This window comes from Sander lucioperca, chromosome 6, assembly GCF_008315115.2.
Source record: "Sander lucioperca isolate FBNREF2018 chromosome 6, SLUC_FBN_1.2, whole genome shotgun sequence".
Classification (NCBI taxonomy): Eukaryota; Metazoa; Chordata; class Actinopteri; order Perciformes; family Percidae; genus Sander; species Sander lucioperca.
This window is the reverse complement of record NC_050178.1, coordinates 11584428-11597797: the sequence shown is the minus strand read 5'-3', so window position 1 is coordinate 11597797 and position 13370 is coordinate 11584428. Positions and strand designations below refer to the sequence as shown.

At 40.1% G+C, this 13370-nt stretch overlaps 1 protein-coding gene across 17 annotated transcripts in view; it reads right to left on the bottom strand.

Moving 5' to 3' along the window:
* nav1b (neuron navigator 1b) overlaps nucleotides 1–13370 on the bottom strand; it is a 75614-nt gene that overhangs the window by 26314 nt on the left and 35930 nt on the right. The gene's annotated exons all lie outside the window — the stretch shown is intronic.

The window sequence follows — 13370 nt, the reverse complement described above, 5'->3', positions numbered from 1 at the left end:
TTTTTTTTTTTAAATGAACTGTCCAAACTGACCATTTTACTTACAAAAATATATATACAAGTTTAGCCATAATTTAATAAATCCCAATGACAGCAAAGCTAGCCGTTTTTAAACAGGGGCCAACACACTGCAATCTTTAACTGTTCTTCAAGGGAAACTTCACAGGATATGCTGATAAATCACGCTGTATAAAAATGTATGGCGGCTGACAGCTCAGTGTTTAAGAAAGCAGTCTGGTATGCTCTAAAGAAGCAGGATGAAGGGAAATCAGAGTGACATGCTTCTAACCCCTCCCTGACCTTTCCCTCCACCCCACGATGAAATCCTGCGTCGCCCTGAAACAGATGGTGCCAGACTGGCCTCTCGTGTGAGGAAGACAAGCACAGCCTAAAGAAACGGCTCACTGGCCATCAGGTCTCTAGATACATGATATTTGAATACATTTAAAATGCAGATCACTGTGTGGAGTTCAACAAGAGGTGTAGCCTCTCAGTCAACCAAGACATCACATGAGGATAAAACAATTCAGAGTCAGAGGGGAGTTTAAAATTGAAGAGGAAAACATTTTTTGATGAGCTTTAAAAAGAGAAATAATGCCATGTTGAATTTAAAAATGATATCTCCAGAGAGCTAAATGCGAGTCCAACTCAGATTTGTATAATTACGTTCCCCATCATTACTACTGGCAACCACAGGTGGCAATCGAATTTATGTTGGCGCACAAAAATGTGGCTCAGTGGAAAAGGTAAATTATTAAGACCCATTGAAGCGGAGTCACTGCCTGAGCTGAAATAGTTATTTTTGCTTTCCTCACTAAGCTGAAAATTATCTTTGTGGCTCTGCAGTCTGCAATTAGCAGAGGCATAGAACACGGAATTGCATAGAAAAACACAGCGAGACAAAAATGGCCCATACACGTTCAGAAATGGATTTAATCACATGGCTGTGGCTGAGTTGTAGTCACAGTTGTAAAACAAAGAAGAAGCTTACCCTGACACTTTGGTTTTAAGCATTCTGATGCACAAAAGCAACATTTGGGTGAAGTGATTTGTGGCCCTAGATACATGACCTCAGAGGCGGAGTTTGACATGAACAGGGAAAGACCGAAGATTAATGTTTGATTTGAGAATTTTAAAATGTGTTCACATACCATCAGTAAGAAGAATAATTTTGATTTACATTAAGCCCAGATGTTTGTGGTATGTTTGAACAATACCACCTCTGTCAGGGGCAACAGAAAGGCCATGAATAACCCCACAGGGATGTCAGCCTAAGAAGAGGAAGGAGGGCCTGTGGGCTGTTGATATTACAAGCCAAAAGTGTCTGCTCTCAGGGGTGAGATCTAGACAGGGGGGAGGGTGGGAGTACACCAGCAAAGTGCATACTTCATACATAGGGTGGCAATTCACTTTTTTTGTTTTCTGTGGCACAACTCCAGCGTCTCTCTGATTTGTGTGTCCGTGCTATTATTTGAGTTGCTGTGAACATGTTTGGATTTAAAAAGACCGAGGGATGACTGGTGCAGTGGAGCAGGGTGGGGACATTACAATCATTGTCCAGACCTGGATCTTACAGCATCTCTCTCTCTCTCACACACACACACACACACACACACACACACACACACACAGCAAGTTGCTTCCAAAATGTAATACATTACACTGCAAAGATACTGTAGATGAACACAAGCACACATGACATTCTATGGAGATTTAGAGCTTGAACTGCTAGGCTCTGCCTACCATATTGTAGCTATAAAACCAGTAGAAATAGCACACAATAACTTAAGAAGAATGCATCTTGCAGTTTACTTCTGGCACTGTCTTTTTTCTGCATAAAGGACAGCAAAGACAAAGCTCCTGGGGTGCATGCCTATGGCTGAGTAAGTGGTGAAGACAGCCGCTGCAGATAGCTGTGGTAACGTTAGCAGCACGGCCGTGTCCTCCAAGAATAAAATGTTTCCACAGATGTTAGAATTCCTCGTGCCAAATCATTGTCAACATTCGTTCCTGCACTTTTCAGTGTTTTCATTTCATTATGCAAGTAGGCTACAAAAAAAATGTAGTGAAAGCAGCCGATTCATCCTCTAGGCTAACGTTACTCAAGAGTATCGACACATGGTAAAATAACTTACTGTAACGTTAACTTTACCGTTAGTCAAACGCCAGCTCATACTTTAAAGCCAACGAATAAATCTAAAGTTATTAGCTCACAGTCAGATAAACAACCATAGATATATTAGAGTGTAAATAAACAAAATTCACAACTTAAAAATGTCGGGAAAGTTGTTCAATGTGTCAGGGAACCCCGTAATGAATGAAATATCAGCTATAACGTTAACGTTACCTTGGCGTAAAAAGTAAAGTCCTTTTAGCTCTTGGCATCGACTGCAGAGGAGGCACTTTCCCGATCAAAACACGACCGCTCATTTGTGACTGATTCGAACACAACTTCCTTGAATTATCCGTGTGCTGCTAATAATACGATTCAAATTCATATCCTCCGTCAGCAAAGACCCCGTTTTCTCCCATTCAGCGAGCAGAAAGAAGCAGTCCGCGTTCAGGACAGGCAACACCCCCCTTTCCCAAAAAAAGAAGAAGGAAAAGAGCAGCAGGGATGACGAGACCAGAGACCCTGATGTTCCTCTGCGAGATGATGGCCAACGGCTCTCGGACTGAGCGGTAACCATGGTAACCACCATTACTCTGGTGTAAAACGTTACTGATGATGATCGGATTACTCCTAAATAAGTAAGTAGCCCGATGTTACGTTTACTTAGTGATGGATGTACTTATTTGTGTATGGACTATTATTTTAGCAAATCTCTCACCCAAAACGTTATGTGTGCCGTTTTTTTCTTTTTCCAAATTAGAGGAGAACGGCATAGGCTAGAAGTTAGCAATTGTCTAACCCAATTGCCAGATACCAACCATATAAAACTATTATATCAACCAAGAGCCTACAATTTACCATTCCACTTCCATAAAGTTGGGGGACTCACAAGAGAACGTTATGATGGAGAGAGATATAGCTAAAGGGGCATTTCACCAATTTTGCACATGAAGTTTAGTTTACTCCTCATAGCCTACTGTAAAGGACCGTCCACACCAAGAACGATAACTATAATGATAACTAAATCGTTCCAACGCCAGTGGATGGCGAAGTCCGCACCACAACGACAGTGGCGATACAATAGGGATCGCTGTGAAGAAAAGAAAAAAAGTCTATTCTCTATATTTTGTGGCTCGAGGGGGAGCTTTACAGTTTGACAAGATAACCCCAAATACGTCATCAGGGTTAACTGGCTTGGTCGTCAGACTCAAACTTTTAAAGAGAGAGCCTGCATTACAAACTGAAGGTGTGGGGTACTAATGAGGATGCCGTTTCGGAGCTTGAACCATTGAGCTCACTAAAAGTCAGGTCATCTCTTCCTCTGCTGCTTCAAATTTTGAGCATAATTCTCCTCATAACGATCTCTTGTGAGATTTTATGGAAGTGGAATGGTAAATTGCTGGAAAACTTGTTTAAGCAAGATGATGCATATTACATATAGCAAGCTAGTGAACTGTATTACAGCACAGTAGCTATAATGTATGGTGTAGTATTAATGTAGCCAATAAACTTAGCTATATTCTTAGATACAGTGTGCTACCTGTCACTGGGCCTACTACAAGTAGGAGGTTGTTGTGAGGGTGGTGTTAATGAGATGGACTCCTATACATCACTATACTAGATCAAATAACTTAAAAATATTATAAAGTAGGCTACCATAATTTGCAAGGCAGTATTCCAAAGGGATGTTGCTTATTGTCTGTTGTAGGAAACTCTTCCAGTTAAGCCATAGGAATTGGGCAGATAATAAAGGGCTCATCTTGTGATGAGTGCTGAATGGTGCTTACGGTTTATAGGATATTCACTGACTCCTGTGTAAAAGGTCCATCTCATACTTGACAAATGCTGTGAGACATAGTTTAGTGACTTAAATTAGTCTAAGTGCTTTCTCAAGTGAGTCTTTAGAGTGATTGTCAGGGTTTTAAACAGACCTTTAACAGGACAACAAATGTAAAAGCCCAATAAAAGCACACACAACTAAACCTTTCTGGAATCAGAATTTCATTTACATTAAAGAGATTACCACGATGAATGTCCTCAAATAAAAATAAAAATAGCTGGAAAAACTTCGTCCAAGGTAAGGCCTGAATCACTGCGAGCACAAACCGCAAAGCCACAGATGACATGAGGACCTCCAGTGAGGCATGAGTAGCCTTGGAAAACCTCCCCCCTCTCATTAGCAGTGGAACAGTCTCCCAGGGATGATCTCACCAGATCTCAGTTCTGTAAACTAACCAGGAGGTCTGTGGACCAAGGAGGTCCCACACCCTGTCCACGTCTTAGGCCTCAATTGGTGCAGTCTACCGTTAAATCAAGCTGGAATTATTTTGGTTCAAAATGTAGACTAGTGGCAAAAGATTGTACATGACCTAGCGACATGAATCTGTACTCATTTCATCCTGCAGGGGATCCATTACAATGCAGATAAAGCAAAGAAGCAGGACATGACAAAAGCACATAATAATAATAATAATAATAATAATAATAATAATAATAACAACTTTATTTATAAAACACCTTTAAAAAACAGAGTTTAGAGCTTAGTTTTTGCTTTGACAGACAAATCAAAAGCCGGTTTCTCAGAAGACAATATAACAACAGAAAGCGATGTGATGTTGTCTGTTAAGAAGCGTAGCAGCTGCATTCTGAACTATTTGGAGGTGAGAGAGTGACTTTTGGTTGATGCCAGAAAGGAGGGACATTAGCACTGTCAAAATAATTATTAGTTAATAATAGTTAATAAATAATAGTTAAAATATAAAACATGAGAACGTATTGACGCGTATGATGTATTACAAGTGTGAGGCTCTCTCTGTGTTTCCACATCGGGCCACATTTTGTAATATAAATACAGAGTCAAATGGAATTTAACTGTGGTTTAACACTTTATTGAAATGAAACAACTGTTTTGCTGTCACAGTGTATACCCGACATACAGGCATTCCTCAAAATCTCTTTCACAGAATGAGATGCTAGTTTGATAAAAAGATTGTTGTGTCTGCCTCCATCTTTTGTCACTCTGTTCATCATCTGAAAAAGAGCTATGCGTCTTTGCCTGTTGCCCTTTTTGTTTTGCGCACAAAAACCATAAAACATTTGGTTGACTACCTATTGGTTACTTCAAAACTTTATTTTCTAATAGCAAAACAAAAACTGGGCATGCTTATATCTTTGCCCATAATGATGAATGATACAAATAGTTTACGGTGGGGGGGAAAAGAGAACTGTGTTGCTCTCGTCTCCTGTGTATCTCAGCCAGGCCACAGAGCTGCTAAACAAGCTGTCATCTGAAAAGCCTTGAAGTCATGTTTGTACTGCACACAAACAGCTGTCCTACACCGATAACCAAATGGCTTGCGTCAGAAACATCCTTTGCACGTTTGCTTGTTGCCTGTTGGGTTATTTACAAACTGTTAAAATAGAGATTCAACCCATCTGTGGGTGGTCAAAGCACCATGAGAACCTTATAGGTTACCGGGCAAGAAACCCTTTTCATGATCTGACCTTTACTGTAGTGGCTATTGATCTATCGGTGATGTCTGCTTCTGATGCAGGAAGCTGTGCTGCAATATGGGAGTCTAAAAATGCATTTAAAAGTATTGGAGGGTATAAAGGACAGAGGCATAAACTCTCAAGATCTCTAAGGGTCCTTCTTGATAGATTTTTTTTTTTTTTTTTTTTAAATGTAGCGTTAATTGGCAGCTGAAACATTAATAGGTCATCATAACAAGCAAGTAGCCAAAGTGAAGAAAAAAAAAAAAAACTGTCAAATTATGATGCATAGCTGAAAGTATGACACCCATTTGCATTGTTGTAAATCTCATTAATAAACATGGGTATTAATATGAAACTATACAACAGTCTCTACTCTACTAGGAAGGTATTCTACAAGATTTGGGAACCTGGCTGCGTCGATTTGCTCCCATTAATCCACAAGAGCATTAGTGAGATTGGGCGCTGACGTTGGGTGATAAGACCCGGCTCTTTCAAACTTTGTTGTTCCAGTTCATCTCAAAGGTGTTGGATGAGATTGAGGTCGGGAATCTGTGCACGCCAGTAACGTCTTCCTCACCGAAACGTGGAAAACCATTTCGTCATGGACCTCGCTTTCTGCACAGGAGTCATACTGATAAAGGAAAGGACTTTTCCCAAACACAATATTGTCTAAAATGTATTATTAAGATCTCCCCTAACTGGACCTAAGGGGCTATGTTGAAAGGGCAGACATATAATGCATCTTCCAGCCTCAATAGTTATTTTTAGATGGGACTAGTCCATAATCAATAAGAAAACATACACTGTGAGCAGGTAAAACTATACCTAAATACAAAACTTTAATTAATCTTACAGGAGATAAAATAATACAGTTAACCTGGATGAATTTGAACTGAGTTGCTGTCACACAGCTAGTTTCCATGTGGTGTCATGACATTAAATTTCCAGCAGGAGGCACAATGAGTCAAAGCTGTGCCTCCTATGCCTACAGTTTAGTGTACATGCTCTGTAACTGTGTAATAAAGAAGGCACCGCTTGGCATTTAGAAAAATAAATAAACAAGTGAAGCCTTTGAAGCAGAGAAAGAACAGACATTTCTCTACTACAGTGGATTTGATTTAATGGTACAATGTAGGGAATTATTTCAGAGACTGCATCATAGAAAAACACTGTGTTCAGTGATTTATGTCTGTTTAAGCACCATTCAGTCAAAAAGGAATACAGATGAAAAAGCCAACCGAGCTTTGCTTCTGCACATCTCTGATCTTTCAGGTGCCTAATTTTGATCTGTATTGAGCTTGACCATAGCTAGGCAAATAGGCATGGGCTTCATCACAGAGCAGTGGTATATCAGTGTAGTAAATGGGTCTGAGATGCATCAGTGACTGCGTCTGGGAGTTCAGTCAGCCGCCCCATCTCCGCAAGGCCCCAAAAAAATGGACTTGTCTGATTATTGGACTGGAAAATTAATGTACAGTCTCCATCAGCCTCAGACAGGAAATTCCCCCCCCCCACAGATGTAGCCACAATACAGCTGATGCACACTTCATCCAGAGTATTCCAGCCTGATAGTCTGGAATACTCTGTTGTTCAGGTATTATGGTGTTTTGTCCTTGTGCTTTGTTTTGTTTTGATCGTAGCCACACTAAAAATATCAATATGATTGATAGGACACTTAAACACTGAACTTGAACTGACTCTGCTTGCTGTCAAGGGTAATGCAGATTTGTTGTTATTATGAACTTTATGACATCATTAGCATACTTAAAGCAGATAATCTGACATTTTTGTACCAACTTCAAACAAACAGATATAAATGATGGATTAAAAGGTACCATGTGATTCACATTTAAAAAAAAATATAATACTGTGAGCCAAAACAGTATCGCATTTCCCACCTGGGGCTGAGTATTATGCACTGGGGGGTATAAAAGCTGCACACCCAGACTTCAGCCGACCACACACAGACATGATACAGGGATGATTCATACTCCCTGGGGAGCTGCTGTAATGGTCCATTATTCACGTGGCTCAGGATGCTGGTGGAGGTGGGTTTGGTGTTTAGGTAAGTTTTTCACTGACCTTTCCACACTGACCTCAGATGTGTGTGAGCTGCACAGGCTCCCTGTGTGTGCTCTGTATGTCTGGGTAACAGCAACACATAGCAGGGTCTAATGGAGTGGGTGCTTTTCATTATGGCTCTTCCTTCAGCCATTTTGAATTATGAAAATTCCGAAAGCATTTTAAAGTGATTAGTGTATAACTATGTGGGAGAGAGTGAGTGAGTGAGTGAGTGAGTGAGTGAGTGAGTGTCTATGTGTGTGTGTGTGTGTGTGTGTGTGTGTGTGTGTGTGTGTGTGTGTGTGTGTGTGTTATTCAGAGGCAAGAAAACAACATCTCTCCTTGCAGAGCAATAGCTCATGAAGGACTGACCCCAAGTGGTGGCCTCACTAAATTGTAATCCCAGCAGCGACTGCAGAGAACCAGAGCAAAGAAGCCAAAACCCAATTTTTGTGCAGATGAGCTTTAGTGGGGCAGAAAACGCGTGAAGCTTTAATAGTTAGGGAAGCACTCTGTGACTATAGAAAGGTCCAACCCAGGCAGGAAAGGGAAAATGAATGCAGACTGCCAGAGGCACAGATCCAGGATCAGATGACTGCAGAAAACCCTTACAGACTGTGTTTTTCGATATACTTAGTTTCCATGAATGAGGCTGTAAGGTATTCCAATATTTAGTAAACTACAAACACTCACTTTCATACTGTACATATCAAGCTTTGAACAGATCTGCTTACTGGACAAAGCTTTATTATGGTTACCATGGAAATGACATTGCCAGAGGCGCAAACTAAGCCAAGGGCTTAGCTACAATACAGAGTAATGTAGACAAAGATAGCAATGGAATGCATTCAGTGCCTGTGAGGGATAAAAATATGTAATTTTTGTCTGTAAGATGCAGATGCAATTGTATGCTTTCGCAATCAAAGGAATTCAAAATGTTTGTTCTTTCTGGGTCAATCAAACAGTATTCCATATCAGATTTCTGAAAAAATTGCTTGAATGAAACAATTTCCCACAAACAGTGCTACTGTAAATCCTGGCAATACTAGTAAGGAAACACAAACAATAGCTTTTTAGGCAGACTGCTCTCCCCCACAATGCCAATTACAAGACAATCTAATTAAGTGGTTCGCATGTTGTCTTCACACCAGTCTGTCTATTTGTGTCACTCTGTCTCTCATTTTATCTGTCTGTGTTACTCTCTCTCCATCTACACACAAACAGGCAGTCGAGGCACAAACACAGACAATCTCCACACATGCATCCGTCCAGCAGCTATCTCACTGACACACAAGGCAGACCATCAGCGGGTCAGTGGAAGACTGTTGCCATGGCAGCACATCCCGAGCCATGTTGCCGCATGATCAAGGGTGTGATGCTGCTGAACCCGCCTCCTTTCTCTGCTCTGCATTGCTGTCTGCATACTGCTGTGCAGAAACACAAAATGGTACAGTCCAGTTCCCTAGATGTCCACATCCTGCGCCCAAACTGAACCCCTCGGTCACCTTGTAGAGTACAGGACAAACTAGTTTGTTTCACCTGCACCATGTCTTTTCCCACAATACTGTATGTAATCTATATGCATCAGCTATGATGAAACTGGGGCTTGTTCTGTGTTGTGTGTGAGGCAATGAACAGCACATGGGGCCGTCATGAAATCTAATACATTTACCAGATGAATACTGTTGCACATCTAACCTAATAAAAACAAATATCATTCATCAGTACCGTAAAAGAGATGTGTCTCTTTATACTCCATATCATATCTATACTATATTCTTTATTCCAATTATATAATTATACGTTTTATATTCATATTTCGTGAGATATGATATAAAACCGTTGTGTATACATTTTTCAAAGAAATCATACGAACCGTTGTACATTGCAATAGGTGTAACAGCAGCAGTATGTCTAAGCTTCCAAAAGTTCAGCTTCCTATGTGGAATTGGAGTCATCAATAGCTCTTTATTGAAGCTGAGTGCCTTTCGCTGCTTCTCTCCCCAGTCAGCCAAAGAATTTGGAGCCAAACCAAATGCTGTAAGATATTTGCCTTTTTTTCCAGATGAGATCTTCCAATTTAAGATTTTCAAACTGTTAATCTGCCAAGATAAAACGTAAATCTGTCAGATACAATAATCATGTTCAGGCAGATGGGCCTCCTGTGAAATTCACATTCTGCTACAAACATTAGGCTTGCATTCATCCCATCAACTAACTGACATTATGGGAAAAACAAGTAATTTTTCCGGTGAACATCTGTATTAGACATGAAAAGCTAACCTGTGCTTACATACACTACAGCTGAGTGCCTGTAAAACATCAACCATAATTGACTGAACACCACTAAAATGACATTGATGCTGAAAAGTAGTCATAATTCATACACCAGTTATGGAAAAAACCAACCATACTCCAGTAATATAATGTGATTACTGCGCTACTCATAAACCAGCGTTTTAAATATGGCTTGCAAAAGGATGACATCATATGAGTGATGGTGAACCTTTACCAATACGGTGTGAAGAATGTAACCACAGGAAGCAGTTATAATTCTTGACGTGGCCAGGGCTAAATAAGAAGCCATCTCAGCACTCATGTGACAGGAAACACAGTCACTCAGTGAAGAAGTGGAACTCAGTCTCATACAATTTAGTGAAATCAGCGAAAACTTGAAAAAAAAAAATTAAATGTAAGCCAACATTTCAAGGAGACGCAGTGTCTACTGAGGGCAAGATGGGAAATGATGTATGATTCAAATATTACACTGAATATAATGGCAATTATAGTTTTAACTAAAAGTAATCTGTTCTCTATATTTCCACATCTGAGGTGAGAACAGTTTGAAGATGTGTACTGAATGACTACTGCATGCAATGCAATTTAATACAAAACCGCGACTCCACCGCCTGATTACTGCTGTACAGACTCTGGCTCCAAAGGAGCAACAATGTGTTGCCTGTATCTGGGATTTTTTTGGCTTCATTTTTGTACTATACAGTGGGAGGAAGTGGGGATGCGCCATCCATCTTTTTATACAGTCTATGGTCTGTTTGCAATATTGTATGTACAGTAATACTTGCAATGATAGCAACTGGTTCAAGATGAATGGTCCTAGTTTACCAGGAACAAACAGGAAGGCTACATTAATTATGGACAAAACAGGCTTCTTAAATACTTATTTCCTTTAACTGGGACACACCAGATCATCATTAAGCTCTGTATTGCTGTGTATTCCTTTTGGATGGAAAGATGGAGCTCTTGAGGAGATTGGGGGATGTATGTGGCATTAGATTATTGATGTGGCAGACCCACAGTAGCAGTGATTACCGTCAGTGTGTACACGTTTAGCCTTTAGGTAGCCAATGCTGTCTGGTGTGGGTCAATCAATATCCATTAGACATTGAGCATCATGCTGTAGCTCCATCCATTGATAAACAACATGCATTGTGTCTTATTTCCCCAGTAGATATTTGTCTTTTTTGCAGATTGTTTTAAGCGTTACACTCAGGTCTTATACATTATACAAGCATTATATATTGAGAACTACAACAGTATTATTGATTGGCAAGAGGTCTCACTCTACCATTCAGATATAGTTAATTATATTTAGGGCTAATTTAATGAAATGAAATGTATGAGCATGTAAAACTGGGGCTCCAGTGAAAGGGAACAGATATTGCACCTCCATACAGGCGATTACCAGCGGGTTTCCATGGTTACGAAGGAGGAGACTGATCTATTTTCAAGAGCTGGTAGCTGATGGTTCTCAATGAGCTGAACTGTGAGTGTGTGACAGGGAGTGTACAGTGGAAATGCAAATGTAACAGAATATGCAAGAGGATACTGTAAGAGGAAAATTAGAGCATGTGCCTCCTTCAAAAACTGGATTAGCTAGTTATCTACACCAAAGGTTGTTGGTACATTTCTTTATGAGGCAGGATTAATTCTTGATATAGAGAAAATCATTCCAGTATTTCTGCAGGAGAATTAAGAGTGCTTTCTACAGAAAACTAATGCAAACGAAGACCAAAAGGCACAAATTAGAGGAGTTCCCACAGTGTTGTATCTTCCAAATTTAAGCATGCAACCTACTCAAGGTCAGAGAGAAAAAATAGCACCCAGCCACAATAGCCTATAATTACTCTGGGGACATTTCCATGTATGTATCCAAACATACCAATAATCATCTTGGAGTAAATTGTAATACTCATTAGTCTCACATTGCCAGACCTATCTCCACAACGCTATGGAGTAAGGTCTGGCTACACCACACATACTTTCTGGGATAGGAGAAAAAAACTGTGTTGTTTGCATTTCTTTAAACCAATCACAATCATCTTGGGCGGCGCTAAGCTTCAGACGCAGCGACGGTGGCTCTGCAAAACGGTCTCGCAAAAGGAACTTGTTTTGGTTGAACATTTGCACCCGCAAAAAGAAAATGCCTCATTAAATATTACATGAAGTTAACTGTTCACACAATACAGTAACATGAACAATTTGAATTAGCTGGATAGATGGTTAAACTTAATTTGCCATTGTGTATTTTGTCCATAGCAAATCCCCGCCAATCAGTCCCAAAACGTCCCAGTTAGATAGTAAATGCCGTAAACATATTCTTTGTAAATCTTTACAATCATTCCCCGAAAGAACCAAGCAGGCCTGCCTTGTTGCACTATCCAAATTGTCTTTAAAACTTGCCATTTTCAGTGTGTAGCTTGCTAGCTCGAAGTTTGTTGTCATTTTCCGAAGCGAACAGAGTTTGAGAACGGCAACTAACAGAGAGCAGAAGGTGAGGGACATCCAGATGAAATACTCATAGACCAGGGGTCTTCAATGTTTTTTAAGCCAAGGACCCCTTAACTGAGAGTGAGATGGGACAGGGACCCCCCTACTACATTTATAAGTTGCATATTAATAGGCTTACAATAACTTGTGGGCAGCCTAAAGCCTTTACGCATACCTTTTTAGTGCATTGAATACTAAGCTATTAAAATATTTGTTGACATGATTTTATCAATTATGTTATGTTTAAAAATACATGAGGCACAGTGAATCTTTGGGATTAACTGTATCTGTGGATGGCTACCTTTGTGACTACCTTACCTATAGGCCAGTAAGCCTATCATCAATGCTTTTTTTTCACAAATAGGCCGATTTATATTTGCTAATAATATGTTGGATTCATGTTAAGACATTTTCATTTTTGAAAATACTTTCAAAAAATTAACAATAATTTGGTGCCCCCCTGCAGTAACTCTGAGGACCCCCTAGGGGCCCCGGACCTCCTGTTGAATATCTCTGTCGTAGACTGTAAAAAATAATGGACGGAGCTTCTGGGTCTGAAAAGTGAAGCCAATGCAGAAGTGCCTTACACCTGCACTCCATCTCATTTCCAGCACTGGTTGCAAAAAAACTGTCCAAAAATCATCAAGTCCAGTTAAAAAAAGAAAAAAACGACCACATTGCCAAATTCAAGGTTTTAAAACGGCAGACCACAAACCAATGGGTGATGTACTGCTGCTACATATACTATTTTTTACAGTCTATGGTAAACTACTGTAGGGGCCTGCTGTACCCACCAGGATGACTTTGAAAGCATGACATTGGTGGCCTAACACTACGCATGATGAGGCATTTTTAAAAACCATACATAAAAATGTTTAGCATCTTTGCTGCCTGTAGTAAGCAGAGGCGACGAG